Below are 15,135 nucleotides of genomic sequence, written 5' to 3'. Positions count from 1 at the left end.
GGAGAGTAATCCGTTCAGGATGCATCAGGATTTCTTCAGTTCAGTCTTTTTGACTGATCAGGCTTTTCAGAAAACCGTAGCATGTTGTATTTTTACCTCCGGCCAAAAATCCTGAACACTTTTTTTCCATTGACTTGCATTAATGCCAGATCCGGCGCCGTGTGTTCAGTCAAACCTGATCCGGCTTTTGCATGTTAAACCCGAAAAATATTTTAAAAAAAATTAAAGTCCATAAATGGCGGATCAGTTTTTTCCAATGCATTTTTTCATTGTGATCAAAATGTAAGGATTCAAATGTAATCCGTTTTCACACGTTTTTCCGGATCCAGCGGGCAGTTCCGGTGTCGGAATTGAACACCAGATTTAAACAACGCTAGTGTGAAAGTAGCCTAAGATGGAAATTTGGAGAGTAAACATAATAATAATAAACTACCTAAATTATATTTGATCTGATTCACTAACAGCTAAGTCTTTCCTGCACTGGTTTAGATTGCAGTGAATCAGAGCAAATATACTTTAGTCTGATTTAATTGGAATGTGTCATCTATATTTTTTATGGTAGTGGAGTTTCCTGCAAAGGGGTTTGTGTATTTGTGCTCTGCGCATCCTAAAAGGTGTGTATAGGGAAGTCTTGAAAGTGTGGATTTAAAGAGGTTCACCGGGAATCATTTAAAATGGGCACCAGCAACTTGTCCTAGAATGTGAGGACTGGTTGCGACCACTTGCAGAGCTGCCTAGGGGGTAAGGGGGCACCGCCTCACTACATGCTACACTGCTCTTCAATATATGGTAATGGTATGATCCTGTCAATGATATGCCATCATGGCTGAGCAGCCTGGAATTTTGGAATTTTTTCCAGCTTCTGACTACATTGTATGGAATATAAAATGGAGCCAAAAGAAAGTACAACTTGTCCAGCAGAAAATAAAATCTCATACGGCTATGTCAACAAAAAAATAAAAAAGTTATGGCCCTATGTTATAATGGAAAATAATAAAATCTACAGAACACCGAACCCAAACCTGAACTTCAGTGAAGAAGTCCGGGTTTGGGTCTGGGTACCAACATTCAGTTTTTATAACGCGCGTGTAAAGTGCATTAAAACACTTTGCACTCGCACTGAAAAAACTTAACAACGCAGACAAATTGCGTGCAAGCTCACATGGGTTTCCCTGGACCCGCCGGCATCGCATCCGTACTAAATCCGGCACGCTCGTCTGCAAGGGGCCTAAGTCATTTTATGATGACAGTCCCCTTAAAAAAAAGGCTCTTTGTAGGCAGCCTCTGATGCCATTCTGAGCTTGTGGCAGATCTGTTCTGGATTGTCTCTTAATGGTTAGTAATAAGACACAGTATGGATGTGTTGTAACTCTCTTTTGCCAGGGGAAAGACAAAATGGCATTGCAGAAGGTGTATATGCTGTGCCCTACAATCAACAAAAGTTATCAGATACAAGTGTTCCTCAACTTACAATATTAATTATTTCCAAGATGAGCCTCGTAAGTTGAAAGCGTTGTTAGTTGAGACCATAATTATATGGTAAACTAATCATCCGAAAAAAAGAAAAAATGAAGATCAAAAGTGTAGCTATCTTATACATATAAAATAAGGTCTTACACATAGCAGTTGGGAATAGCTGCTGGAAGCTGTAAAGCATTTGTACAGTACACACAGTCCCAGATTTACTAATGTGTCTGTGCCTAAAATGTGTCTAAAAGTGGCACAAATTGGTGCAATTTTGGATCAATTTTGGTGAAACTAGGCTTCCTCCACATGCCTGTACAGCATGGTTTTAAAGGGGCAGAGCTTTGATAGAAAGGAACGTAGCCAGTGGGCATGGCGTTACATTCTTCCTAAACGTAAGCCAGCGAATACTAGGTATAGGATCAGAGAAAAGTTTCTATCTCTGCTGTAGATTTATCATCCATCCTGAGCCCTTGTGATAAACCTAGTGCTGGTCTAGCCAGCTGGTCTAAGTTTTTGACATTCAAAGGATAAGTAAATCTGGGCCACAGTGTACTAGAAATATAAAATGGTGCCATCCTCTCCTGGTGTTCGCATGAGCAGCTCATCCTGGCATAGTTAAAGTTTTGTACAAAACACGTAGTGCCGCACTGAACTGTAGAGAGGAACTATTAGAAAGCCTTCTGCCATCTATTCATCCACAAATACTCGTCAAGCTAGGCTTTCTTTAATGAGGGACAAATATTCTTTTTGTCATCCTAGCTCTGTCTCTAGTCAAGACAACATGTTTGGTGCACCCAAGTACCTCACCACCACTCCAATTTGCTAGTCCTTTTCCCTAATTGCATTCCAGTTTGATGCCTGGAAATTCAATTGGCTACATAAGTTAGTAATACTGTAATTACTATTGCTTGAGTGAGCAATGAAAAGTACCACTATGTTGAGGAGATAGTGCTTGGTAAGGAATTCAAAGGGGTTTTCCAGACCCCCAAAAAACTTTCATCCTTTTCAGTTCAAGTAACAAAGCAGATAATTACTCATGCCCAGAACCAATTTACATTTGACTTCTCAAACGTTGAGCGACGGTGGAACTATTATATGTTTAATGAACACCTAACCCAAGGGGGTTTTCAGTAGTTTGGTATTGATGACCTATCTTCAGGACAGGCCACCGATATGAGATCGGTGGGGGTCTAACACACGGCAACCCCACTGATCAGCTGTGAAATTGCAGCAAAATCTGCAACAGAAATTCTGATGCTGAAATTTCACCCTGTGTGTCCATCCTAGTATGAAAAAACATTTTCAAAGTAGCATCCTAATGGTAGTGACTTTTATCTCAGTAATTACTACCCAGTAGTATGCCTCTGTGCAGTATATCTCTATAAATAAGTCTGTACTCGACCTGTAGGTTGAACCACTGACCAAGGTCTTGTTACCCACTCATAATAGCATTCATTTCCCACCTTTATAGATAGATGCTCATTTTCTGTGTAGGTTGAGCTGTGTTAAACATGTCTTACTGAAGTCTTAGTCTGAAGGAGTAAATTAACACCCTCGCTTTGCATGTTGCCATGGTTTTATTCTGATCTGAAACAAAGTTCTGTCTCAGTAAAGTACTGTACAATTTATTTTGCCAGGAAGCTAACACGTTCTTCTTGAAGAGATTACATTAGATTTTCAAAAGTATGGCCAAGAGTAGACAATGTGATAAAATAAAAAATACATTAAAATAATACTCCCCTGTTCAAGCCCCTACTGTATTGGTGGTCCCCACTGGTCCTGTTGCTATAACCACTACAACAGGGATCAGCAACCTACGGCACTCCAGCTGTTGTGAAACTACAATTCCCAGAATCCTCCTTTAATTTCCATGGGATTTACAAGAACAGCCAAGTAAGTGTGCACGCTGGGAGTTGTAGTTTCACAGCAGCTGGAGTGCTGAGGGTTGCTGACCGCTGGACTACAAAATTACCAATAAGAGCCTCACATAATCATACAAACAATAAAGGGCCTAGCAAAAAGAGCTACCTAACCTACACAAACTATGCCAATAGCCCCCCAAAAAAGAAACACCTAGAAGATAATATACAAATATTTACTGAAATCAACATCTTATAAATATTAATAAGGATAGCACAGCAAAAAAACACTAGGGCAAGGTGGAAAATGACCAGTATTACTGCTAAGGACCTAGAACCACCAGTGAGTGTGGAAACGAACCATAGATATTTATTGGCATATGCCCTATCATTTAATTGTCAAAATAAAAATAAAAATAATGAAAATACATATCAGGGCATGAACACAACATTACAATGGCCAATGTATAATGTAGGAGTCAGAAAACCAGGCCAGACTTAGAAGAATAAACATCTCTTTTTGCTACATCCAAGAACAATCTGATGCAAATTTGGTGCAGATTGGTCCAGTGATTTGGCTGTGAGTAAAGAACAGACAACAGACAGAAATTCATTTTTATGTGCATTAAGATGAAGATACGCATGGGTGTAACTACCAAGGTAGCATGCACAGCAACCGCTATGGGGACCAACAACTAAGGAGGCCAATCTCCACTGAAACATAAGTTCAAGTTTGTGGTAAAATGTACACTCATTGACAGAATAATAGAACATGTCCAGTACCAGATAAAATTGCTGCAAAACTTGTCATGCAGTTATGTCTCAGCCAGATATTTAAATGATTACAATTGTGGTCTGGACACTGGGTCTTTCCACAAACTAGTGTAAAAGTGCTTTCCCCACTGCCCTATAAGTAGGCTCTTAGAGCCTACTTTTAGGTAGTGTACCTCTTGGTAAGAGATTATTGTCTGCTAGACATGCCTCCATGATGCACTCAAAGTAATTTTGCCCATTTGACAGACTTTCAGAGGGGGCGCATCATTGGAATGAGAGAAGCAGGACTGTTGTTTCAACGAATGGCCCACCAATTAAGGTCATTCAGACCTGGCTGTTAGTAGGGCTTGGTAAAAGTGGTTACTTGAGGGCATGCCAACACAGGCTCTGGATGGCCCACATGGACCACCAGTAAAATAGATTATTTAATCCACTGATAAACACTAGAGTCTCCCACAGTTTCATTGTCCACTATCCAGACACCGGTGGCACCTTCATTACACACTTCTGCCTGTGTCATTTCTAGCAACAGCTGAAGAAAATTTCATGTCATGGTTCCCATTATGTGTCCTGCCATTGACATTGTCAACATTTGCAGTGGTGTTGTGAATGGGAAACCTGAACTGTTACAGACTAGAACTGTATCAGCTCTACACTGGAGATCCAGGTCGAATATGGAGACCTTGTGGTGCGCGCTTCAATCCTGCTTTTGATGGGGAGCGACACATTGCCCCAATTGCTGGTGTGATAATCTGGGGAGCCACCGCAGTTAATCATCCCTAGTAGTTATACAAGGGTCACTAACAGCTCAGTGATAAGCACAGGACATCCCGTGTCCACCTGTGTTGCCTCCTATGCAGGGCCGGCCTTTGGGGTGTGCGGGCTGTGCGGCCGCACAGGGCGCCATAGCAACAGGGGCGCCGGGCGGCCGACAGCCCGCAATGTAATATGGGCAGGCGAGGCGGCACTTATGTTTTCCCACGGGGGGCCCCCCCCCCCTCCTATATTCAGCAGGGGGCGCCCGGCGCCCGTTGCGGTTTAAAAAAAAAAAAGTTGCTTATATAAGTTGGGGGCGGCTGGCGTCGCCCCTCACTCTGCGCCGCCTGAGTGGCTGAGGCTGAGCGCTTGCCGCTCTAAAGAATCCTGCGCCTGTTAATGTAGCGTGGCCGAGCTCTGTTAGGTCCGCGGTACAGGAGCTTTTGTTTCCTGTACCCGGCCGGACTGACAGGAAGTGCTCACTTAGTGTGCACTTCCTGTCAGTCCGGCCGGGTACAGGAAACAAATGCTCCTGTACCGCGGACCTAACAGAGCTCGGCCACGCTACACTAGAGGTGGAGGTGGGACGTGGGAGTAGAAAGAGAGTGACAAGGGGGGAGGGGGGAGGAACGAAAGAGAGTGACATGGGGGGGGGGGGAAATAATGAGAGTGGGGGGGGGGAAATAATGAGAGTGGGGGGGGGGGAAATAATGAGAGTGGGGGGGGGGAAATAATGAGAGTGGGGGGGGGGAAATAATGAGAGTGGGGGGGGGAAATAATGAGAGTGGGGGGGGGGAAATAATGAGAGTGGGGGGGGGGGAAATAATGAGAGTGGGGGGGGGAAATAATGAGAGTGGGGGGGGGAAATAATGAGAGTGGGGGGGGGAAATAATGAGAGTGGGGGGGAAATAATGAGAGTGATGGGGGGGGAAATAATGAGAGTGATGGGGGGGAAATAATGAGAGTGATGGGGGGGAAATAATGAGCGTGACAAGGGAGGGCGGGTGGAATAATGAGAGTGACAAGGGAGAGGGGGGATAATGAGAGTGACAAGGGAAGGGGGGGGGGAAAGAGTGACAAGAGAGGGAGGGGGGGGGGAGAGAGTGACAATGGAGTCCCCAGAGCCAGACTGCAGCCAGAGTCCAGATCATCTAATTGTCCTGGCGGTAAGTAGACAATGCAATATGTTTATTATTTAATTGTTTAGTTATTAATACTACATTGGAAACGAATTTTCTCAGCTGGACACCGGCCGACACTGCGCATGCGCTGGGAGCCTCACCAGCGGTTAGGGTAGGGAAAAAGCACTGGCCCGTACGTAATTTTTCCCTTCCCTAACCGCTGGTGAGGCTCCCGATGCATGCGCAGTGTCGGCCGGTGTTCAGCTGAGAACATCCATCCGATCCCTGCGCCTGCACATTGGCCCATAGTTTTTCCCTACCCTAACCGCCGGCGAGGCTCCTGGCGCATGCGCACTCTGCTGTGAAATTTCCCTAACCTGTCGTTGTGCGCCTGCGCGGCGCTGCACACCTCCTCACGTCATGTCCGGTGCGACCGGAAGTGACGAGGGTAGGGAAATCTCACGAACTAGGGAAGTATAACATTACACCGGCCTTTGGGGTGTGAGGGCTGGTAACTACTTGGTTGGATAGTCAGCCAGCCTATGCCATGATGCCAGCAACAAGCAGTGTTTTTTTTTTTTTTTTTGGGGGGGGGGGGGGGGCGCCACAAGGTTATCTCGCACAGGGCGCCTGAACACCTAAGGCCGGCCCTGCTCCTATGGCAGGGCCTTCAACTGACATCTTTCTGGAGGATAATGCTCAGCCACACACAGCAAGGGTTTCCCAGGAATGTTTCCACCAGATTGCAACAATTCAACAGTCTGCCCAGTCGCCAGATTTATCGCAATTGAGCAATTAAGGGATCAGCTGGGATGACATATTTGGCGACCTATGAATGTGCAGGATCTACAGGCTCAGCTGCAATGTCTGGGGGCAAATGTGCCACAGGATACCATTCGGAACCTGTATGCCTCCATGCCCAACCGTATCTGATCTTGTATCCAGGCTAGAGGTGGCCCAACAGGGTACTTGGGCGTACTTTCAATAGTACAGTTTTTCCAATAAACATATCCTTTCCCTTCTAATATTGTAATCACTTACATTTATCATCATTGCATTCACATATAGAAAGTTTCATTCCAATCCAACAACTTCTTCTTGGTGTGTTATATATATATATTTTTAAATCGGTGTATATAAGGGGCCATAAAAAATTTAATACAACCCCATTCTTCATTTTACTATGGAGACTCATGGTTACTTCGGCTATTTACATTTTCGCCTCTTTTCACCATTACTTTTTGCAGTTTTTTTGTGCTGTGACATCACTACATTAATCCTGTACTGTGCATTATACTTACATGTGACATCACTGTTTGCACAATTTCAGTGTTGTGACATCACTGAGTAGATGATCTCTGCACTGTGACTTTACTGTGTGTATTATACCAATGTTGTGACACCAATGTGTGCACTATCCCTATACTAATAATTGCCTTGTTATTACATCACGGTGTACATTATCCCTGTAATGTGACATCACTATGTGCATTATCCCTGCACTATAAATGTGTGCCTTAGCCCTCTGCATTAAGCGGACCAATCATAAGCTTTTCCGAAAACAATGCTGAAAGTGGTCATGGTGGAATGGGGCCCCTTTATAAATTATTTTATGGGGCCCCATGGTTACTTGTTACATCCCTTGGTAATTTGGGCTATCGAAACCATGCCCATGCTGTGCAGATATTTTATTTCTTGATATTCTGGTATTTATAACATATTTGAGGTCATAAGGAGGTTCATTAACACAGTTGAGTGATAATAATGTAATTATATTAATAAGAGAATATTTTCTACACGCTCCAGTACATTCCCTTATGTAGGAACACGCTGGCTGTGTACCTCAGGTGACTGTCCTATATCAGCTGGGATTTATTTCGGAGAACAACTTCTGCACCTTACTCCTTTAGTAATTTTCTTTAATGTAATTGCTGGTAATTACAATTGCTCCCTGTGCAGAAATTACCACAGTAACTGGAATGCTTGCTTTTAATTTCCACAAATAACACATACACCACTAGACGAATCAATAAGAAGATCACATTTCTGCTCAAACAAATTCTACAAGTTCAGTATGCCCCAGTAGAAAGGAGGAAACCAATAAAATAGTGGACGGTTGGTTTATAGGTAGTAGCACCTCTCTCCTAAGAAGAGCACCAACCATACAGTGCTTACACTCCTCAGTAGTTAGTGAGCAGCTTGGACCAACCCCCCCTCTCCATTCATAGCAAACCTTTCCATTGTATGTGTCCCAGAATGTCAACGTGCTAAATAAATACCCAGCAGATGCTATGTACAGGGTTTTTATTGTGTTTGCTGTCTGTTTTTAACTTACTATTATTTGGATTTTAGGTGCTTCAAATATATGGTAAATTCAGTTACAAATGTATTATTATTATGATCATTCTATATTATTATTACTATTATTTATGTGTATATATATATATAGTTTATTAATATAATATATACAGTAAATAAATGCTTGATACTGGAAAATTCGATAACGCATGTATTCAATCACATGTTCACAAAAAATTCCATCCATCCCCTTGTCATTGAAAACACAATTTCCCTGTGCAGATTGCATTCCATCTCCTGGGAATGTGGCCACCAATGATTATTTGAAAGCAACACCAGCCCCCCTGGTTTATTTCAGAAGCTCCCAGGCACCTCGTGGTAGTATTAAATAATAAGTCATCATGTCCATGAGTGACCTCGGCATCACCCTCTTTTTTTCTACAATTTTCCACATCAACAATTAAAATAAAAAGATCCCCCCCCCCCCTCCTCCTACAAGCTCTTCGTGTCCCTAATCCTTGGTTTTTAAATTCTGCACTCATTTACCAGGATTTTCCTTACTAGTTTTCAACCTGGCCCCACATTTAATCTGTATCCTGTCTTTTCCAAATCCCAAAGAGCTGAAAGGAAGCATTACCTGCAAATGTGGCACCTATGAACGCCAACCTGAATTAGCTGATGTTTGACATTACATAAATCTTTGCTGGTATCCATGGCTGCAGCATCCTGCATAATGTGCCATCGCAATAAAAGAAATGCATGCTAAGATGATTGTATTATTACAGAACGCCTTGCTATTTCGAGCAGTGCAGATATCATGTCAGGTGCACTGCACATCTCTCATCCATACGCTAGCATTTGGCATAGGATTTTGTCTTCTTGTTATCTAGGGTAAGCATCCCCCATGCAAGCATTGTTTGCTTGTCACAACATCTCATTGTGCTCCTTACCTTTTTGTGCCCTTTCAGCCTGTCCGTCCAGCTAAGAGTCCCAATATACAGTCCAACTTGCACAAGACAAAATCCCAAATTTTGGCATTGTGATGCCAGCCTTGAGCTATAATATCCCTGTTTATTATCTGGTGATGGTGGCGCTGATCCTGAAGCCTTGTAATCCTGGATGTTTGCATCAATCGTGCATTTCTCTGTCCATCTCTGGATCTGTGTTTTTCAAATACTGTAGCTCCTGGGTTTTCAGGCTTCCCCTATTTGTATTAATGGAAGGAATTAGAAAGCTACTTGCTCAGGAGAGGAGGAGGAGGAGGGGGGAGTGACATACACAAAGAGCATGCGCTAGGCAGGTCATTAGTGGCTTTCTTTGAGGCACGCAAACACATCCAGTGGGTAAAGGAAGAAATAGCTGTAAAATATCATATAGATCTTCTCAGCTCTGGTCCTCTCGAAATCACTGACCTCACAGCTACCATACCATACAGATTTAGGATTTCACAAAATATACAAATAAGCCTGTGTAGTGTATGACATGATAACTGCAGATGCAGCAGTTTGCACCTTCTACAGAGAAGACCTAGGCAGGTTGGTGATGTTACAGGATTCAAGCAAGCTGTAGGAATGGAGGTGTAAATAGAGGTGGGTACCGTTACCCAAGGGTCAAATCAAAATGGGTCCTAGGAAAGAGGTAAAATCAGGGCTAGGGGTTTTATGAGATTTGAAAAATATGAAAGAATTTGTCCATGTTTTTTTTCAGGTTTTATAGCTCATCGCTAGAGATAAGCGAAGTTCTAAAAAATTTGATTCAGCTGCTTTGCAGAATTTCAAAAATAAATTTGATTTATTACGAATTACTTTGTAACAAAAAGAATTCCATTGTATGTAGCGGATGATGGGGAACAGCAATCGCACCCCCCCTTTCCCGTCACTGAACCCCTCAGATGCCGAGTTCAAAGTTGATCACGGCATCTGACATTAAAATTGAGGCCTTCAGGGATTAATCAGGGTTATAAAAATACATAATCACCTCATCTACTTGTTTGTGAAGAGGCCATCACGGGCATCTTGATTGAAGAAACCGAGCAGACCTGGTGATGTTACATGTCGCGCCATGTGAAATTTTGGGTGGTTTCTTCAATTAAGATGTCCACAACGGCTCTCTACAAGCAAATGGATGAGGCGAGTATTCATTTTTATTTTATTTTTTACCTCCATTTCAGGAAAAATAGATTCGTCACCACGAAGCGAAAGGAAATTCGGCTTCATGACGAATCAAATTTTTCCTGAAATTTAGGTCAAATTCAAATTCGTTTCACTTTGATTCGCTCAGCACTATTCATCGCCATTCAAGTGAGAGGTGAATAAACTGCAATTACAGGCACTTGCCATGGCCTCTAGGAGAAAACTATCATGTTTTGCTAATCTCATAAATCTCCTTTAAGTGTGACCCACCCCCATTCCTATCAATAGTAAATGGAGTTGGCACTTAGAAGCAATGGTTTGGCGGTGTGAAACCAACTTCATGCTTCTCAGGCATCATAGCAATGGGCTTTCATAATACTGTGGCAAGTAAATCATTCTGGGAACGGACCATCACCATTTGATACTGAAAATGTACTTTACACAGGATACCATAGTGTACCGCATATCCTGTAACATTACTTGACTTCTAGGAATATGCCACAGGCTCGACAGAAAAATCAATCTATTTATGACTGCATGTACACAAGTAAAATAAGATTTCTGTCTGATGGCTAAATTCAGGTATACAAAAGAACTAAGACAAAACAACATGCATCTAGTAAAGAACAGGTACTCACATTGCCCTAATAAGGCTACTATCACACTAGCGGCAGCCTTCTCTGGCAGGCTGTTCCAGCGGGTGAACAGCCTGCCGGATCCGTGCTGCCGCTAGTGCACGCGTCCTGCCGGAGGTCTGCTCCAGCCCAATTGACTATAATGGGGAGGGCTGGAGTTACGGTGGAAGCACGGCAAACATGCCGAGAGGGGACCGGAATAAAACTACGAAATGTCATAGTTTTAATCCGGCCACCTCTCGGCATGTTTGCCGTGCTGCCGCCGTAACTCCGGCCTGCCTCCATTATTGTCAATGGGGCCGGAGCGGACCTCCAGCAGCATGCGTGCAATAGCGGCAGCACAGATCCGGCAGGCTGTTCACCCGCCGGAACAGCATGCCGGTGAAGGCTGCCGCTAAGTAGTCTTACAGTGCCTTTATACCATTGGCAGTATGGTATGCTCATCATAGAGCAAGTTACAGAGTCTGCAGATCCAGCTCCAGCATGCATTCAAGATAAAGACTCTAGTCCTAACACCAAACAGCACTGACCTTCACTGTCGCTAAAGCTATCCCTACTGAAAATAATCTGTAATACTTACCTTAACACAGCAGCAGGCAACATGGGCGGACTGGCCATAGACTCTCAAGGAAAATTTTCTGGTGGGTCAATGCCTAAGGGGCCACCCGAGCCCTCCTCATGGCTGCCAGCTGTATACCTAATGATCTGATGCTCACAATAGTAATTAATGCATCAGGACATTGATACAGTTGAATACTGCAGTGGGGTAGGGGTAGTATTTTGTGCTGCTCTGTGGTATTTGGTTCTGCTGGGGTTACATTTTTTGCTGCACTACAGTATTGCGGGCCCTGATTTCTTCCGTTCTTTCTGCCTATGTTGCTCTGTCTTTTGTCAATTTGGCCCTGCCTACAACACGGGGCCTCTTTTAGTTTTTTTCCAGGGCCTTTTTAAGCTTCCAGTCCATCCCAGGCAGGAGACCTCTAGAGACAAGAAACCAAGACTGAGCAGATCTGAACTAGAATCAAGGCAAGACTGATTCAAACAGGGAGAAAACTAAACACAAATTATGTGACTACAAACTATGTAACAACACAAACAAGTACTACCAGCAACCCAATGTAAAAGCCAGGAATATTTAAAGGGGTTATCAAAGACTCTATAAATGCCCCCCATATGCTGGGCCCCCGCATTGAATATACTTGCCCTAATCCCCGCACAACCGCTGCAGCTTCTACCCGTGCACGGATGAAAACATCTGGTGTCAAGGGGGAGCAGCCAATGGCAGGCGGGTATGGGGACGAGCCTTCCAAGCATCACCAACGATGCTAAGGAGGTTTGTCCACGTCCACACCTGCCATTGGCTGCTCCCCACACACGGGGAGAAGCAGCAGCAGGGGTGCGGGAACCAGGAGCGGCGCACGGAATGCAGTGTGAGGGGGACATTCTTATAGTCTTGGGTAACCCATTTAAAGAAAGGTTAACAAATTCCTCTATCACAAGCCTGGCTACACTAAGGGTGCCTTCACACGCTATGGATTTTGTTGCAGAAATGTCTGTGACTAAAAATCTGTTCCATTCTTCTGAATGTGATGTCAAGTACATGGGTTTCTGCAAGTCCCAAATTTCTGCAATAAAATCCTCAATGTGAGAGTGCATCCTTATATCCTATGGTTCCATTCACAAACCATGGATCCACAAAACAGGGACACCGGCCGTGTGCACCCCGGGTCCACGATCTGCAAGATGGGACAAAGAACACATACAATTTTGCGGCACAGCCACATTAATCTGAAAGCACACAGATTATTGCCATTTACATCAGTCCTGGCTCCTCAGTGATGCTCAAAATGTAATCAGTCATGGCCATATATAATAAGGTCAATTAAATTAAATTAACTGATTTCATTTTTCTCTACAAAAATAAAACATAACATGGAAAATGATTCTTAATTTTCTTTGCATTTATCTACAATGACCACCAGCTTCTCGGACCTTGTTAGTACAGTGGCTGGTCCATCCAAGAGCAGGAGGAAAGGTCTCAGACTACTCACTATTGCACACTGTGTTTGGTAGTCTGCAACATTCCTCCTGCTCTTGAATTGACCAGCACTGCTGACGTCAGTGCCTCAGACCACTGAACACTGTCTGAAACGTTGAAGACAGGAGTGGACTGCAAATTTAAAGTGGCCCAGGAAAAAAAAGCTAAAAGTGGCACCATGTTGTAGGAGGGCCAACACTGACAAAAGGTGGGTTCAAAATGAGCAGGCAGATCAAGTCAAGTAAGTGGAACCAGCAACACCATAGAGGGGCTGTATGTTGGGCTACATTTTGGTATTTGATTTTACCGCAAAACCAAATATCAATATGCAGCACAAAGTATTGCCCCAGCAGAACCAAATACCACTATACAGAACAATACACTGTCCCAGCAGCATAAAATACTTCCACTAAAGGTACTTCTCTGTGGTGGCAAGTGCCAGTTACCATGCTCTGGCTTCCTCCTCCAGTTGTGTCTAAATAGGAGGGAGCTGAGGAGGTGAGATCCAGGTGATAGGAGCAAACCAACAGAATACTGATTGGGTCATACGGAGAATTAAATACTACCTACCTCTTACATCCAGTGACATTTTCTTTCCTCATCTTCTCTATTTGGTCAGGACCGCCATGATGACTTCTATGTATGAGAAGTCATTCAAATGTTCATGTATAAGCCATCAATTTAATTAACAATAAACAATATTTTTGCCATTCATCTTTACTTTTCTCATGTACAATGATTATTTTGTGGAAACAGGATTTAAAATAACTTGAATATGCACATCATTATTCCTTATTATACACAAAAAATATAAAAAATACAGTATATAGTTATTTTCATAAATGTAAAAAGGAACCTACTGAAAATCGCTAAGTAATGTAGACTTTTGTAACATTAGGACAATATTGGCACAGTCCAGTCTGCTGCCATGGTGTTCCCTGACATAATTCTCCAGTATTGTGTCAAATATTAACACAGAGACAGAATGCGAGATCTCGGGAATAAAGGAGCCACTAATACTTTCTTAGCCTCTTAGTAACCATTAGAGAAAAGCTTATTTTTATTTATTTTAGTTCATATATCTTTGCCACTGGATATCACTTTCACCATATGGCACCAGTTTTAATCATGTAACATAGTGAATGTTCCCAGCCTTTGACATAAATAGTGTTGAGCGAACATCTGTTTTCAAGTTCGGCGTACAAGGTTATCTAAGAATTCCGTTATGGATTCCGCCACTACGGACCATAACCTAGTGGAATTCATAACGGAATTCTTAGACAACCTGAACCTTGTACACTAAACTTGAAAACATAAGTTCGCTCATTCCTAGGCAAAAATAAAAAAGCAACCCCGCGACCCCTTCTGAGTATACTATACACTACGTGCAGAATTATTAGGCAAATGAGTATTTTGACCACATCATCCTCTTTATGCATGTTGTCTTACTCCAAGCTGTATAGGCTCGAAAGCCTACTACCAATTAAGCATATTAGGTGATGTGCATCTCTGTAATGAGAAGGGGTGTGGTCTAATGACATCAACACCCTATATCAGGTGTGCATAATTATTAGGCAACTTCCTTTCCTTTGGCAAAATGGGTCAAAAGAAGGACTTGACAGGCTCAGAAAAGTCAAAAATAGTGAGATATCTTGCAGAGGGATGCAGCACTCTTAAAATTGCAAAGCTTCTGAAGCGTGATCATCGAACAAACAAGCGTTTTTCATTCAAAATAGTCAACAGGGTCGCAAGAAGCGTGTGGAAAAACCAAGGCGCAAAATAACTGCCCATGAACTGAGAAAAGTCAAGCGTGCAGCTGCCAAGATGCCACGTGCCACCAGTTTGGCCATATTTCAGAGCTGCAACATCACTGGAGTGCCCAAAAGCACAAGGTGTGCAATACTCAGACATGGCGAAGGTAATAAAGGCTGAAAGACGACCACCACTGAACAAGACACACAAGCTGAAACGTCAAGACTGGGCCAAGAAATATCTCAAGACTGATTTTTCTAAGGTTTTATGGACTGATGAAATGAGAGTGAGTCTTGATGGCCC

At 43.1% G+C, this 15,135-nt stretch overlaps 1 protein-coding gene across 1 annotated transcript in view; it reads right to left on the bottom strand.

The window, feature by feature from the left end:
* Positions 1-9,395, bottom strand: part of LOC122932060 (phospholipid phosphatase-related protein type 1) — a 193,532-nt gene extending 184,137 nt beyond the window's left edge. Inside the window, exon 1 of the mRNA XM_044286248.1 lies at positions 9,226-9,395. The gene's annotated coding sequence lies outside the window, so the exon portion shown is untranslated. The remainder of the gene's footprint in view (positions 1-9,225) is intronic.
* Between the last annotated feature and the right edge of the window lie 5,740 nt (positions 9,396-15,135).

The sequence above is a fragment of the Bufo gargarizans genome, chromosome 1, assembly GCF_014858855.1.
Source record: "Bufo gargarizans isolate SCDJY-AF-19 chromosome 1, ASM1485885v1, whole genome shotgun sequence".
Classification (NCBI taxonomy): Eukaryota; Metazoa; Chordata; class Amphibia; order Anura; family Bufonidae; genus Bufo; species Bufo gargarizans.
Note: the sequence above shows the minus strand (reverse complement) of the source record. Positions and strands in the feature narration are given on the sequence as shown.